Source organism: Protopterus annectens, chromosome 3.part0 (genome assembly GCF_019279795.1).
Source record: "Protopterus annectens isolate FY-2018-M chromosome 3.part0, PAN1.0, whole genome shotgun sequence".
In the NCBI taxonomy this organism is placed as follows: Eukaryota; Metazoa; Chordata; order Ceratodontiformes; family Protopteridae; genus Protopterus; species Protopterus annectens.
This window is the reverse complement of record NC_056731.1, coordinates 1,910,786,421-1,910,804,561: the sequence shown is the minus strand read 5'-3', so window position 1 is coordinate 1,910,804,561 and position 18,141 is coordinate 1,910,786,421.

Here is an 18,141-nt window from a genome sequence, read left to right as displayed (position 1 = left end):
ACCTATGAAACTAAAAGATCACCCTGCCAAATATTAGTGTCTGCATGTAACATAAAAGTTGGAAATACATAGTCAAAAAACTGACATGAATAATGAGTGGAAACAACAGCTTTTTATTATCATGCCTACACTATCTATTTTATCTGGGAATATAAGTGACCTTACAGGTATAGACAAAAAGGGGAGAGTATAGAATTATATTAAGAAATGCAGAGTGCAAACAGCAATGCTACAGGAAACACATTTGGAAAGAAGTGAGCATGTGACATTAATGAAGAAAAGATTTCATGATAAATATTCAGCAGAATATCAGGGACAAAGGAAAAGGGGAGTAATTCTACTAATTGCTAGAGGGGCTCCAATAGTGGTAGAAAACGTGGAAAAAACAATGTTAGATGTGTTGGTTGGGCTACTGGTAAGGATGGAGGATTAAGGTGGCATGTATTTCTATTCCAACAAAACTGCTATTATGGAGCTTAAGAAAAGTTTGGGAGAAATAATCATCTTTTCAGCGGGGGAATATTATTTATAGGTGGGGACTGAAACTTGATTTGCAATAGTGAGGATGTACTAGGGGACCAAGAAGGTTAAAATATAACAAAAGAGGATAGATTTCTGAAGAAATTTCTAAAAATATTTGGTATAGAAGATGTAAATTCAGTAGTAAGAACTCTAACATAATTTACATATTATTCCCCAAGGTACAATAACTGGGCTAGACTAGATATAAATAATATTTCACAGGAACATGTACATTTAATTGAAAACCTCAACACCTATCCAATAACTATTTCATATAATGAACCAATTAAATCCAGGATATAAATGCAGGGTAATGAAATAAAAGTGAGACGCTGGTGCTTTCCTACCTGCATGTTAAAAAGAGAGGAATTTAAGGAATGGATAGTGGAAACTATTTAAGAGTTATTAGTGAGGATATAAATATCTTCAGAGGTTGTACCTACTAAGTAGGATAAAATGAAAATGAAATTTAAAGTAGGGTAGAAATAAAACAGAATGAGTTAAGGTTAAGGAGTAATAGGAATTACTAAAAGGGACTTACAAAGGTTTAAAGTATTGCAAAATGAGGGGAATCTCATAGTACTAGAAGAGGCACAAATGCAGATTGCTAAACAGAAAATAAGGGAGTACATGAATAATATGCATGAGTTTAGAAAGATTGCTGTTGAGCAACAATTTTTTTGATAACTGCAGACCACAAAAACTTAGCACATCTTAGACAACAGAAAGTAGAACATGTTTATACTAAAAACTCTGTAATGGCACAGTGGAAACAGGCACAAACTAAGCACAATAAAAAAAAAAAACAAGTATTTAATGAAGTGCTTTTCATTATTGTAGATACAGTAACTTCATCAGATAACATTTGAAAATTTTCTAACCACATTTAAATAAGGTCTTTAAAACATCATACGACATTGTTAAGCCAACCAGGAAAGTGCATTTGAAAAAATCACAATGCAAAACACAGAATTAAAGGGATACAAAACTCAAAACATCACTGTCAAATGCTGTAGCATAATTAAATTAAACTTTAAATCTTAAAAGTAATCACTACACTACTTTTAACTCTAATCATTTTAGACAGTATTAACCAATTTAACAACTATTTGTCTACAACAAACTTATACTTACGGCTAGGTAATTCATCAACGCTGACTGTCATTTTCACTCTCTTTAGATGTTTAAAACTAATTTTACCTCCTCAAACTTTTAAGTTTTAACAGGCACAAAATGTTACATGCCTCGTTTACTCCAGGGTTACTAAAGGCATTTAATACTAACTGCCAATATAGTTCTAGCTCTTCAAGTTGTAATGAAACTGGACCTCCTCTTACATCCACTTGTACTTGATCAATTGCTTTAAAAGAAAAAAGTGTGCCCTTCATACATTTGAGAGTGTCTATCCATGGCATTATCCATCTTTTTCCTATCAATAGCGTACATGTGCTCGTATATTCTGCCACGTAATCTACGTTCGGTTTTGCCTACGTAGAACGATGTACATGATTTAATTGATTAAATGTTATCTGATGAAGTTACTGTATCTACAATAACGAAAAGCACTTAAATACTTGTTTTTTTATTGGGCTTAGTTTGTGCCCGATTCCACTGTGCCATTACAAAGTTTCTGGTTTGCTTTTCAATTTTTATTTTAAGTGTTTATACTAAACTAAGGGAGCCTGTAACAAGAAAAATAACCAGAGATACTGTAGAGGTATTAGAGATAATTTGTAAATTTTCTGAAAACTTGTATGATGCAGAGAAGTGTGAAAATAAAGAAAGAGCACAAATGGAAATATGTATGGAAGATTTAATTATGCCAAGGGTAAAGGTAGATGAAGCTCAACAATTAGCAGTTATGAAAGGAGGAGATGAGATAAAAACTGTGATGTATAATCAGTCTTCAGGAAAGTCATTAGAAACAGATGTTATTTCTGTGGAAGTTAGGAAGGAAGAAAGTGCTAAAGATTTGGAAGATTTTATTTAGCAGTATTTTAAAAGGGGGGGGGACATCAACATAGTGGAAGCTGTAGTGGCTGTATTAGCTAACCCAACACCACAACCTGTGAGAGATGCACTTATCTAGCCAAACTGGAGGTAAAGCTCTCTCCAACCAAGACTGAACTTGTCAGTCAAGAGGAGAAGGTAAACACTTGCACCACATCATACTCATCACATAGTCCCACTACACCTACACCACCAAAATCCACACATAGAAACACAAAAACATTCGCAGAGGCTCTCAATAACAATCTGCTCAAGCAACAGAGACCTCCAAAGCAGAAACACAAGCAACCCTCCACCCCTCAAAACAACTTAAATGACACATAGCCCATAGACTCAGTGTTCCAATAAACCACAGCCCATAAGGCAAACCAATGTACCCAACACACTAGTCATAGGTGACTCTACAGTCAGGCAGACTGATGTCCTACTCACCAGGCTAAACAAGGAGAAGGTTACTGTCAGCTGCCTGTTGGGTGCCAGGATCTTCCACATAACCCACGCACTCAGGTCACTCCACAACAAGTACAAATATGACTCTGTTATTGTCCATGTTGGTGTGAACGACCTGAGACATACCTCCCTAGACTACATGAAAAGAGACATGGAGGAGCTCTCCAGTCTTGTAGCCCAGGCAAGTATGACCCTAGCCCTGAGTAGCATCCTGCCATCGCCCAAAATGATACCGCAGTACAAGGACAAAATGATTGACTTCAACAATTGGCTAAGCTTCTGATGACATTCTAAGGGGATCCAGTGTCTGTCTGCCTGGGACGACATGGTCGACAGACCACGATGCTTTGCCAGAGATGGCCTGCACCTGTCCCCCCTGGGATTCTGGATACTGGCTAAGGCTCTTGCTGCCCCTATAGTGCCTTTTTTAGGCAAGGTTCAAATGACAAATTCACCACCATAACAGGAACAGGCAAGCAAAAACTGAGGGTAATGCTACTCAATGCTAGAAGTCTAAATCTCAAAATGCACTCACTCGAGGCACTCCTTAAAATGGAGAACATTAATATATGTGCAGTGACTGAGACCTGGTTCAAGGCTCTAGAGAGCACCCCTGCATTACCAGGCTAGAATTCATACCACACTTTTCGGCCATCCAACCTGGATCAGAACACCAAAGGTGGAAGTGTGTCTATATTCATTAAAGATATCCACACCTCCAGGCTAGTTGCGCAGCATAATGCATCCGAGGTTATCCAAGTGCAATTAACTCTGGGCAAAACTGCAATCCAAATTGTAGCTTGCTACTGATCCCCCACCATGCCCCAGGATTCCCACTCCTCTTTTCTTGATATACTGGAAAATATTAGGGTTCAATCAAACATCCTAATAATGAGCGATTTCATCTACCCCACCATTAACTGGGAAAACTCAATGTACCAACTCCTTCACTCAATGCTTTCTGGAATTCATAAATTCCAATGCTCTGAATCAACTTATCCACACCCCCACCAGGGGCAACAATATCCTAGACCTAGTCATTACCAACATGAGTGACCGGTGTTCCACACCTGAAATCAACTCCTCGTTGGTCAGATCCGACCATAAGCTAATCACAATAGATATCCACATCCTGCCCTCACCCACCATTAAGGAAACCACTGTAAAAGATTTCTCCAAAGCCAACTTCATGCTTCGTAAGACAGAAGTGGCATACTTCGTGACACCCATGCAGATGGACAATACAGTTACGACTGCTGAATCCTACACAAATGCATTACACGAGTGCATGGACTGTGCTATCCCAAACAGAACCAAGATGCTATCCTCCAAAAAAAGGAAGCCAATCTGGTGGTGCCCTGCCATAAACAAACTCTACAACAAAAGGAAGAAACTGTTGCAAAAGAAAGTAAAATCCCATGACTGGAGGAGCTGCTTGGTCAGCCTCAGTAAGAAGCTGAGATCCCTTATAACATCCTCCAAAGCTAGCTACTAAAACAAAATCACCACTGATTCTAAGGGCAACCACAAAGCATTCTATAGCTATGTCAAGAATCTCAATGGCAACACCCAGATCTGCTCTGAGTTACAGCACAATGGCACGAAAATTACAGAACCAACTGATATTGCCAACATCCTGGCAGATAGGTTCAGTGCTAACTTTACCCCCCTCTCACCCCCCTAAAGGACCCATATCTATACAGGAAAAATGCAGAGTCCCTGTAATCACATCTATGCAGGTAAATGCTACACACTCTAAAATCAAAAACACAGCATCCATGGGATTGGACATCACAGGCTGCGTTTTACATGAACTTCAGAACGAACTGGCTCCCCACCTAAGCACCACGTTCAATCATAGTCTCACATCAGGCTTTGTGCCCACTGAATGGTGCACAGCAACAGTTATCCCACTCCACAAAGGGGGAGCCAGCACTGATCCTGGGAAGTATCACCCTATTAGCCTGATGAGCCTGGTCTGCAAGGCCATGGAAAGTATCATCATGGAACTCATAAACAAAGACATTGGTAACTTCCAAACTCTGGACCCCACCCAGTTCGGGTTTGTGAAAGGCAGATCATGCCTTCTGAACCTGATTGACTTCTTTGGGGCAATCACCAAAGCCATAGACGAGGGTAAGGTGGTTCACACAGCCTATCTTGACCTCGCCAAGGCGTTCGACACCATCCCCCATTCTGGAATTATAGCTAAACTCACTAAACTAGGTATAAATCCCTATGTCACAAGATGGGTTGCCAACTGACTCACTGACAGAACCCACACTGTAAAAGTTGCAGACTCCAAATCTGACTTCAAACTGGTGACAAGTGGAGTACCACAGGGTTCAGTCCTGGGACCTCTCCTGTTTAGTATCTACTTCTCTGAAGTATAGGCTAACACAGAAGGCCTCTGGCTAATGAAGTTCACAGATGACTGCAAACTAGGAGCCATAGTCAAGTCCCCAAATGATGTGGACATCCTACAGAAGGGCCTCACTGAGACAGATGCCTGGTGTCAGAGGCATGGCCTCAAGTTCAATGCCAAAAAGGGCATTGTCATCCCCTTTGGTAAAAACTATGTACCCATGAATTACACACATAAACGGCAGTCTACTTAACGCCAAATGTGTGATAAGAGACCTTGGGACCCAGGTGGACAGTAGTCTCTCCTTTGATAATCACATCGCCACAGTAGTCGGGAAATCTTTGTATGTGGCACACCTCATCAGAAAAGGGTTCTCATCCAGGGAAAAAGAGGTTATTGTTCCACTCTACTCGGCACTCACTAGACCCATTATAGAGTACAACGCCCCTTTTGGAATGTACCTTACAAGACATCTGCAGCAGCTGGAAAGGCCACAGAAGTACTTCACAAAGAGGATTACTGGCCTCAAACAGATGCCCTACACTGACCATCTCAAAAAACTCCAGTTTTACTCTGTAGCATATCACCTACTCCGAGGAGATCTCTGCCTAACATATAAAGCCATGTTAAACCCAGAGCTGTTGGACATGCTACACCTTAAGAAATCCCAATCTCTCTGAGCTACATGCTCTAGGGACCTAAACCTTATCACCACAATAAACAGGACATGCTGGAGGGATAGATTCCTGTCCCAGAGACTTCCTATACTCTGGAACAAGCTACCCATCTATGTCACGCAAAGTTTCTCATTAGCATTCTTCAAGAAAAATCTTGATGAGTGGATGGGAAATAGGAAATACACCCCGGGGATCACTTCTGTGGCTCTGCTCGACAGGGGCACAGGAAATTAACTTTCTTGGGTGGCGTAAGCCAGGGAACCTTGTTGGCTAGGCTTACTTAGGCCCTTGGGCCAGTAGCCTAGTACCTACCTATGAACCTATATTAAAGACCCATCAAACCCAGCTTCGTATAGACCCATTTCAATTTTAAACCATGATTATAAAGTGTTTCTGTTTATCCTAACTAAAAGAATGGCAAAGCTGTTGCCAAAATTGATAGATATGGATCAATATGATTTTATGGAATAGAAGCAACCATTTGACAACATTAATAGAACAATGATGATCCACAGGGAAGCAGAATGTAAGAAAATACCACTGTTGTTAATGGGTCTTGATGCAGAGCAAGCATGCAACGGAGTAAGCTGGGATTTTATGAGTAGGCCAATAGAAGCATTTTCATTTCTTGATACAATAATAAGGTTAATTAGGAGGCTATATCAAAGATCAGAGGCAATAATTAAAACAGGAGAGTGGTTCCACTCTGATAAGTTGTGTTTGAACAGAGGAACTAGGTGGAGGTGTCCTCTTTCCCCTTTATCATTTGCTTTATATTTATAGCCATTGGCAAAGAAAATAAAGGGCTCAGAAATGCAAGGATATAATTGGTATGGTATTCAAGAAAAGTTGACTTTGTAGATTATATTATTTTGTACCTGATAAATCCAGAAAAGGACATTTTATTGTTGAGGAATATTCTGAGACAGTTTCAAGTCTTTTCAGGATATAAAATTAATGAAGAAAACAAAGGCTATAGCCATACATTATGCATAGACACATGAAATGGTTCAGCAATACCCATATTTATAAGGACACAATAAGATGCAGTGTTTAGGAGTATGGATTAAAAAGGCTTCTGTTATGGTAGCTAAGGATATGTGGATACAGACTAAACAAAAGACAGTACAAAAACTGAGAAACTGGAAGCTATTGATTCTGAGTATAAGCAATGAAAAGGTATTTAGTCCCTTTTTATACAGGGGGTACACATATTTTTATCAACCAGAGGAGAAGTCATGGACAATAATTAGTAAAGAGTTGAAGGAATTTATCTGGGAGGTGGAAGAGGGCAAGAGTTAAGTGGGATATTTTGATCCCTAAAATAGAACAAGGTAGTTAAGGATTACCTGATTTGAATGATTATTTTACAGCTACAGACGTAAGGCTCATATACATAACATAAGCAGAAAATTATCATTCAAAATGGAAAGGGAGGATGATGACACAGGGGGAAGTTTAAGAAAGAGAGAGAGAGAGAGAGTGAGATTTTGGATGCAGATCCTTGATGAGAATAATGACAGCCATTCAGAATATTATATTCATAAAGTAGCAGAAAGTATTTTAAGAAGTAGGCCAACACAAGGATGGTGAAATTTTGCCAATAGGGATGACTGCAAGTAGGGGTACAGAAAATAGGTAAGAGAGGGCTGGAATTTAGTGGAGAAAACTGACAAAGGAACCAAGGTATTGGGAAAAAATAACTCAAGCAGGAAAGGTAATAGAGTGGGATGAGGCCAAAAAGACGTTTGGACTGCATGCTAGTGACTGCCTTCCTTACCAAGCATTGATAATAGAGTACAGGCAAAGGGAAAGGGGACGGGAATCTTAATTGAAATATCTACTCTGGTAGAGATTTTTGCTGAATCTAGAATAGAAGCTGCTGTTAAAAAAGGAATAGTTAGTATGACTTATAAAATGTTGCACAATAGCTATATAAATCAATTACAGGAGATTAGAAAAGATAGGGAGGAGAGACTAGAAAAGCAATATACAAGAGAACAGTGGGAAGACATATGTATGGCTTCCAAGCATGCAACAAAGTCCAGAAGGTTTAGGATATTTGCTTGGAAGTGTTTGCACAGGTATTTTTATACTCCAAGCAGACTTTAAATAAGAACTGCTCCTCAGGCAGATAGCAAATATTGGAGGTGAGATAGGGAAGAAAGAGGTAACTATGAACATATGTTTTGGGAATGTAATGAGCTGACAGATGTAAATAATTCCCTACAGAGTACTCTGTCATAAATATTGGGTGAGTAAAAGGCTGTAACTGAGGAAGTGATTCTTTTGAGTTGGGACACATGATCTGAATTGCCTAGACATAGTAAAGCCTTATTAACTTTAATTATGTTGGCTGCCAAAAAGTATTTACTAGAAAATGGAAATTAAAATCTAAAAATCTAAACCAACTGTATTCAAAGTATTAAATGTTATAAAAGAGATAAAAGAACCGGAAGAGAGATGTTTAAAAAAAGGGAAGAGGCAGATTACATAGAAATAAATGGAAATTGTGGCAACAATAAATGCAGAATAATGTTCAGGAGGAGTAGTAAGGTATAAGTGTAGGCAGGAATTCAGCAATTTAAGTAATATGGGACTGCTGCTAGTTACAAGGAAAAGAAATTAAAAGAAGAGATATGTGATACATAATGTGTGTCAGTGGAAATAATGTTAATATGGTTTGTTTCTGTTAATGTATTTTTGCCTGTGTCTTAAGGGATAATTTAATATAGGTGTTTAAAAGATCATGGATGAAGTTTTCTGTACTAATCACATTTTTTTAAAGAAAAAAAATTAATATGGATTCAGAACAATAGGTTTAGTGAGTACTCTATGATCCATTGGTGTGATTTTGATTGCTTTATATGACTGAAACAATTATTTCAAAAAAAAAAAAACACACCTTTTAGTTTTTTGAAAATAAAATTCAATTCACTAAATACATCATCAAAATTAGATGTAAGGTAATAATTTACAGTTAAGGCAAGACATGCTTGTAGTTACACATTTCAAGCACTTTAAATAATCGTTTTCTTTCACTGAACTCAAAGTAAAGGTCCAAAGTTCCTCAGCTGTTACCACTCAAAATGTACACTTTTGTTAGTGTAAATCAATCAATGGAGGAATCCACTGTCAGTAATATAGACACAAACTAAACAGTAAAGCTGATGCATGTAATTCTAATCAGTTCTTGCGCATGGAATACAATTCACCTTTGAATATCAATCTTATGAGAATACAATTTCGTGTACTAGCATCAAAGTCTGAGGATGGTGCATTAAGTACTTCATTATATTTGAAACTATTTCACAACAGCTCTTTGTTTCAAGCCATCAATTGACATCCTAAAGTTGTTAATAAAAACATTCCCAAGTCACAATTTTTAATAAAAAAAAGATTTGATATACTAACATGGATTATAACTCAAAAGCAGATGATCTTTGCCATAGATTCCTACATAGAGATTGCAGTTAAAGTATTAGATCTTCTAGATTTCTAGTGGATAAATCTGATATCAAATAAATGCCTTTGATTTGGCTTTGGTTGCTATATAGAGTGGTAACACAATTTTTTTTAAACAAGAAACATCTTTATTAAATTATCACTTATGATATAGGTAATCATACATTTATATAAATGAAAACAAACCATACTGACATATTTTTAGTTGCAAACATTATACATTATTTATAATCTATCCAGTCATCAGTCAAATATCAGATAGCTTATTCAAATCCTGCTTTCATTTAAACCTAATTCCTCCTGGAAAACATTATTCTGTATGTATTGTTCCTACAATTCACATTTCCCCATGTACTTTTCTCCTACCCTTTCTAAAGGTTCCACTTCCAGCTGTTTTAGCTCTGTTATTATATTCACTACTTCTAGTAAGTTGGTTTAGACTTTGATTTCCATTTTCTAGTAATTGCTTTTTGGCAGCCACCAGAATTAGACTCAACATGGCTTTATTGTGTCAGGCAATTTCAAGTCTGTATCACAGCTCAAGAAATAATTTCCTTTGTTACACCAATTTGCTCATCCAATATTTCTGATAGAGTAGTCTGATGGGATTTTTTAAAGTCTGCTAACTCATTGCACTCCCAAAAATATGTTCCCAATTACTTCTTTCTTTCCAGTCACATCTCCAACATTTGCACTCTACCTCAGGAAAAATTCTTTGGAGTCTACTTGTAGTATAAAAATACCTATGCAAATACTTCCAAGCAAAGATCCTAAAACTTCTAAACTTTGTTATATATTTGGAACTATACTTATGCAGTCCTCTGTTTCCAATCCTTTCTAACATCCTCTGATTGATTCTTGTAGATATCATGCACTATTTTATATGCACTAGTAATTATCCCTTTTTAACAGCAGTTTCTGTTCTAAATTCTCCTAAAAACTCTACCAGTGCTGGTCTTTTGCTTAGGATCCCCCTGTTTCTTTTTCTTTGCCTATACTCTGATATCAATCCTTGATAGGGAAGGCAGTCTCTAGTGTGCAGTCCAAATTAATTCTTGACCTCTTCCCATTCTATTATTTTTCCCTTTCTAATTATTTTCTCCAAATATCTTGGTTCTTTTGCTAGTTTTTTCCAGTAAATTCCAGCCCCTCTTGCCTAGTCTATGTATTGCTAATTACAGTCATCCCAATCAGCAGAATCTCCTTTCCCCATCCCTCTGTTGATTTAGCTCTTACTTTCTGCTACTTTATGAATATAATATTCTGTATGGTTATTGTTATTCTCCTTAAGGTAACACAAACATGTTTATGGATATCATTAAAATATACTGGGACATTTTAGAGGGTGATAACATTTTTTTTTAATTTTTTCTGCTAAATATAATTTTTTTTTCAGAATACACAAGACTCTTTTAGTTCTCCTTACATGAATTCTTCTTTTTGCAAATATTTGATTAAAATACTAATTTATATCAGTTAATGCAGCTTAGATGTTCTTATCAGACCTCTATTCACTTATCTGAGTGAATGCAGTGGTATATATGGCTATATACTCCTGTTCTGTGTTTAATGTGGAAAAAAATGCAGGATGTTAAAATTGAAGACTTCTGAACATTTAAGCGATATTTGATGTCATTGTGAAATTAATGCTTTATATAAACATTTAGCAAAACATAAAGGTGATATGTTTATGTTTGTAGATATAGACATCTTAATTTCTGATTTATCAAACAAGATGGGTTGGCAAGATAAGTTGTCTATGAAAGAACAAAAGTGACATTACATTTAAGCTAATAAGTTATTCTTTGGATGAATGAACTTTGTGAAATTGTTTTAGATTTATTCAGATTTCATATTCAGATATTAGATGTCACATTTTAACAGTATTATTAGTACATTATGTTAATAATGTGCAAGCTAAGGTGAATTACATTGTTTTTTAATATGTTGTTAATTATGTTTATTGAAAGAACACACAAGGCCAGTGGTAATCTCCAAAAAGTTTATGTAAGCACTTTCATTGAACAAGTAATCCAACTTGTTTAGACACAGGACAACAGTAAAACATTCAATTTAAAATATTCTAAAAGGAAATGACATCAGTAATAATGTCAGCAGGAAATGACATCAGCAATAATGACATCATAAACAATCCCATACTTATAAAAAATAAATATAAATAAAAATATGTTGTTTTTACAATACTACTATGAATAAAGCTATAATGCTAAACAAGAATAGTTTATATACACCAATTGTAAAATAATACCTCCCAAACAAAACTTATTCATCTTTGAAGTGTTTTTAACTTTAAAATACACTTCAAAGAGCAATACTCATTGAGACCTGGATAGGCAGAAGCATTAAATTTCAACTGCCAATACAGTTCTCTACTTTCTAAAATTAATTGCCATGGGCCACCTCTCTTGTTTTTTGTTACCTGCTCAATAACCATGTATTCAAAGGAGTGACCCTCATGTTCCATGATATGTCCAGCCAAAACACTGTTGCCATTACACCTGCCAATACTGCATTGGTGTTCATAAATTCTCTCCTTAAGATGTCGCTGTCTTACCAATATAAGATGCAGCACAGTATTGGCATAAGGCAATGTAGACAACTCCAACACTTTCACAATTAAATCTGCCTTTCAGATAATGAATGGTGTCAGAAATGCAGAACCTATTTGACAGCTTAAAGTCAATAAGCTGAGGAGAGGGAACATAGGAAGAGAAATTATATATTTTAACGTCATCTGAAGAATTTGTTGCAATCAGTAGTCCAGGTAATGCATTGTTCAAAACTGCATTGGAATTAGTAGTGGAAGTATCTACACAATGCACTACCTCCGCCTCCTCCTGTTGTTCCTCTTCTGTCATCTGTTGGTTACAGGGCGAGTGTTCATAAACTGAGTATCCTGTCTCACAGGATTCTGAAAACCCTGATTTCCACTGTTGTCAGAAAAGCCTTCATTTCCAGCATTAACAGAATACTCACAAAGCCGTTTACTACGCCGTACATCAGGGACAGCGTTCTCATGAATATTCATGTTGTTTCCAGTCCCGGAAGCAACCAAAGGGCTGTTAGGGGTGTTCAAAGAATTATTAGTGCTGGTAGAGTCTATAGAACTAGAAGGAAGTAGATATGCCCTTCTATTAAGATAATCTAAGTGATCTCTTTCTAATTTCTTGATTTTAGTGCCCTTCAGCTTTATTAAGGCTCTGTTAATGCTGGAATATATGCGTTGGTAGTCAAATCTATATCTACCGAAGTCTGTATCCCCTGTTACAACAGATTCCAACTCAATTAATTCTGCTTTTAAAACATCAGGCTCGGATTTATAATTCCTGACTAATAGTTGCAAAAATTCACATCCCTGTGAATCAAAAAGGTTTAAAAGTTCTTGATGGAAAGGGGAATCACGGACCACCCACATAGGAAATCTCCACTGGCGTAGTCCTTTGGGGATCTGACATCTTGAAATACATTCCTCAAGATATAGTATTTCAAGCTGTAGTTTTTTAACTTTATATAGCTTGACATAGAATGTTTTTAAGTTGTCATCAATATTAAGCTGTGCAGATAAACCATTGTCAATAGAAGCATGTGTTCCAATACCATTGAGCAAACTCATTGGTTCACTCAAACAGTTAAGACATCAGCATCATAAACAATCCCATACTTAATAAAAAAATAAATATAAATAAAACTATCTTGTTTGTACAATACTACTATGAATAAAGCTATAATGTTAAACAAGAATAGTTTATATACACCAATTGTAAAATAATGCCTCCCAAACAAAACTTAACTTTGAAGTGCTTGTAACTTTAAAATAGACTTCAAAGAGCAATACCCATTGAGACCTGGATAGGCAGAAGCATTAAGTTTCAACTGCCAATACAATTCACTACTTTCTAAAATTAATTGCCATGGGTCACCTCTCTGTTTTTTGTTACCTGTTCAATAACCATGTATTCAAAGGAGTGACCCTCATGGTCCATGATATGTCTTGCCAAAGCATTGTTGCCATTACGCCTGCCAATACTATATTGGTGTTCATAAATTCTCTCCTTAAAATGTCTCTCAGTCTTATCAATATAAAATGCAGCACAGTATTGGCATAAGGCGATGTAGACAACCCCAACACTTCCACAATTAAATCTGCCTTTCAGATAATAAATGGTGTCAGAAATGCAGAACCTATTTGACACCTTTATAAGATGGCAACTTCTACAGCACCTACATTTGAACATACCACATCTGGCACTGTGATAAACATTAGTGTTTTCTAATAAATTCTTCAGATTAGGCCACATCTGAGAACATTTTGTGTTTTTTGGTCTATAGCATATCTTCTAACTGACTTTCAACACATAACATACTGGGGCCATCAGACAACCTCTTTCTGACTTGAAACATCTTCAGTTAGTAAACACCAGTTCTTAGTGAGTATATTCCTTAATCGTCCAGTTTCTAACAAATAAGGTGTGCTACATTTCAGTATAAAATTCACACTGTTGTCAACAAGTGTAGTAATCTCATCAGGGGCATGTATATAAGTGTTGTCAGGGGTAATTGATTCTTCATCCAACAAAGGTTTAAACCAACCAGAGTGCCTCTTAAGAACTACCTCATCAATAATAGTGCTTAAAAGATCATTAACCACTGCCTTTTTCTGATGATTGCAGTGGTTAGAGCACAAATGATCTACACTGTCAATTTCCTAATACAAGCCTATGAAGCTATGACTGTGCTAAACCACTGTATTCTGGGTATGCAAATTAATCATAGGTTTCCTAGGGTGGCCGCGGTGGTTAGCGTTGCCACCTCACAGCAAGAGGTTCTCCGGTTTAATTCTCGGCTGGGGTGCCTTCTGTGCGGAGTCTGCATGTCCTCCCTGTGGTTGTGTGGGTTTCCTCCGGGTGCTCTGGTTTCCTCCGACATCTCAAAGACATAAAGTAGGTGGATTGGACACTAAATTGGCCTTAGGTGTGTGTGTGTGTGTGTGTGTGTGTGTGTGTGTGTGTGTGTGTGTGTGTCTGTGTGTGTCTGTGTGTCTTCTGTGGAAGGTTGGGCGCCGGGCTGGCAACCTGACAACGTAAAACTCCCCTGCCAATCATGACTGGACAGATGATCCGCTGTGGCGACCCCTAACCGGGAAAATCTGAAAGGAGAAGAACACATATTTGGTTTCCTATTTCTACTTTGGGCTAAAGCAAAGTCTGATGTATCATGTTTTTGCACTAAGAATGTCTGCATCAAATATCATAAGCTTGTAAATGTGATTTAATGACAGGTGTAAGACGTTACTGACCTTCAAAATGTTTGATGCTTTAACATTATGCATACATTTTCTACTTTTTAAAGACTGATTTTTTCAGACTGTAAGAAAATGCGTGTTCCATGGAAAGAATTGCATTCTGCCTGTCACTTTTTTGCTGTTATGTGAGCAGACCAAGGTATTGCAAGCCTAATGGGATTGCTAGGGTGAAAATAACAGGCTTTAGAGGTGGGAAGGGGGCAGGAAGTTAGGACAGGCAAGGGGTGATAAAAGAAAGGGAGGGAGATACACAGGGGCAGCTGGGTAGTATCAGAGCATAGATAAAAGTGAGGCAGATAGACAGGTCAAACAGAGTCTGAGGTAGGCTAATGGACCAGACCCCACTCCTGCTGTCATTCCAGTGTCCCATTGCTTAGCTGTTTTGTCCCATTTAACATAAACACTGCTCAAAGCTGTCAGTGTGCAAACTACTTTCTTCTTTACTTTCACAATGACTACAGAGATTTGCATTTAATTAAAAATTTTATTTCAAATTTTATAGTACAAACACTGACGGCTATTTGCTAAACAAAACAAAAGTGTTTCATATTGAAAACAGACCTAGCATAAGCAACAATAAACTTGTATGCCTTTCAAACTCACATTCCTTGAAAATACATTAACACATTAATTGAAATTATATCTGGCCAGTGATGGATTAAGTATACCTTGGGCCCTAGGCTGTTTTCAAACCATGGGCCCCTGCACGCATTTTTAGGGCCATGAATAAATGTATGTGCTCTTTGATTCACCTTCCAGAGTGCTTTAAATTATATTTCTTGTTTAATACAGCAACATTTGTTAAATAAAGGGTAAGAAATGAACTTTGCTTTTCAAACAAAAAAGTGTTTGCATGCATCTTTATGCATGCAAACATTTTTTTGTATGAAAAGAAAAGTGAGTTTTACAGCCATTAAAATTATACATTTTAAAGATTTCTTCCAAACACAGACGACAAAACATATTGAGCTGTGTTTATGGCATGAATATTCATGGAAGGGCAGGAGGTACTTATGTCACTTTTGGGTTCCAGTTCTAATTATGATGGATTGTCATGTTAATTTAACAGTTTGGTGATTACGTAACTAATTTACAATTACTTGCCTATGCTAATGCAGTATAATTAGAGTTGGAACTCAAAGTGATGTAAGTGTCTCCTGCCCGCCCATGAATATTCATGCTGTAAATACGGCTCAGTGCGTTTAGTCTTCATGTTCAGAAGCAAGTTTTAAAAACATTGTAAAAATACAAATTTAAAACACACTTTTAAAGATCATGCCTAATGGTATGAAACAATATGTTGTTTTTGTATTAAAAAGTGTTTGCATGCATCTTCTTTTATACAAAAACAAAAGGTTGTTTCTCACCTTTAGACATGATCTTTAAGAGTGTGTTTTAAATTTGTTTTTTAAATGTTTTTAAAATGTTTCTGAACACAGAACTTTAAATTTGTATTTTTGAACATTTTTTTCCAGTAAGCAGTGAAATAAATGTATGAACCAATAAAGATAAAAGTACCAATTTCAAAACATTTCAACCATAAAAGGCCACTCATATTGCTGAAATTATAATCCATATACATACATGCTCATCAATTATGGCTGCTTTATTGACTGTATATACACCACTTGTCTGATTGTAATAAAAATGGCCACCGTAAAATATTTCAATTTGTTTTACACAATTGCACACTAGTCCTGCAAATACAGACTAATAACTTTATCATCTCAGCAGGGTCAGTCATTTTTATCCACAGACATCCCCCAAACCCAAACCCAGCAAATAAAGCAACATTGTTGACTGCATCCTTCTCAGTTGTCTGTGTCAAAAAACTAATAATAATAACAATGACAAAAAACACATATTTCAAATGTGTTTCACACAAATGTACACTAGACAAAGTATTCCAATGTAATTCACACATGCATGCACACATGCACACTAGTCCTGCAAACCCAGATTAAAGACCGTTTAAAAATGACTAGATGACAAAAGCATAAGCTACTTTCACTCACAGGATGCCCCCACCCTACCAACAGTTATAGCCACCCAGTATTGCTATAAAGAAATAAATTACACATACTTTATCGGTAGCTTTGGGTGAACTACACGAAATCATATAAAGATCACTTGCATCATACCATAAAATTCAGCCATGTGTATCACAGTTTAAACAGAAGAATATTTATGACAGCATAAGAAATATTAACCAAAAATGGTGTGCTGGTGATAGTGCCATAACATTTCCTGAAAGATATCAGCTATGCAACAGGGAATAGTTAGCAAACAATGACAACAAGTTAACAGTTACCAGGCATGCAGTCCTAGAGACCATTAAGGATCCTAGGCCAAATCCCCGATTACTTCAAAGCACTGTCTGGTTAAGTGATTTGTTCAGTACCACACACATCACACAGTAGGTAAATGAAGATGGATTGATTCAAACCCTGTACCCTTGCCACGGGAAGCAGCTCATTAACAAGTTGGAACTTTAGTTCTTTGTGCTAACTGCCAGAGTAGCAGTTTTTAACTAAATGCTGAAATCCTTTATAATCCGATCTTGTAAAAGAGGCTGATAACAGAAATATCCAACAATGATTATATAATGGATGCTGAACAATAAAACATGAACAAATGTGAATTAAACTTAGTAAGGAATATTTTAGAAGATGAAATATAATACTGAAAACAGCCCTAACATCAAGGAAAAAAGTCCAAGCTATAAACCAATTTGCTCTTCCTGTTCTAACTTACAGTTTTGGGGTGATTGACTGGCCCCAAAAGGTACTGGATCAACTGGATAGGAAAACAAGAAAAATGCTTCATGCTTACCAAATGATTTATAAAAATCAGTGTATACCAAAATTATATACTCCCCATTTTGAAGGAGGCATGGACCTCCTTGAAATTGATTACATGTATAGATCAGCAACTGCAGAACTGCATACATATCTTCTGACCTCACAAGATCCAAAGTGAAAGTTTTAAAACATGAGGAGAACAAGTCTAAAATGACTTCCCTGCTTAGTTTAACAGAAGCATATCGGTGTCAAGCAGGAATGGAAATCAAATCAGTAGACAAATATCAGGCAACTGAATGTGCCAAAAAACAAATGAAAGAATTTAAAGCGAAGGATAAGACAAGGCAAGAAATGTGGAAAATACATAAATATAGCTGCAAGTACAGGAAACTCCTGGAACAAACGCATGTTGATGAGGATCTAATGCAGAAATGGTGAAGGAGAGGTGAATTTAAACTAAAAGATGAAAGGTTAAAATTTGCAGCCAAGGATAGTGGACTATGTACATGTTGGTTTACAAAGTCCATT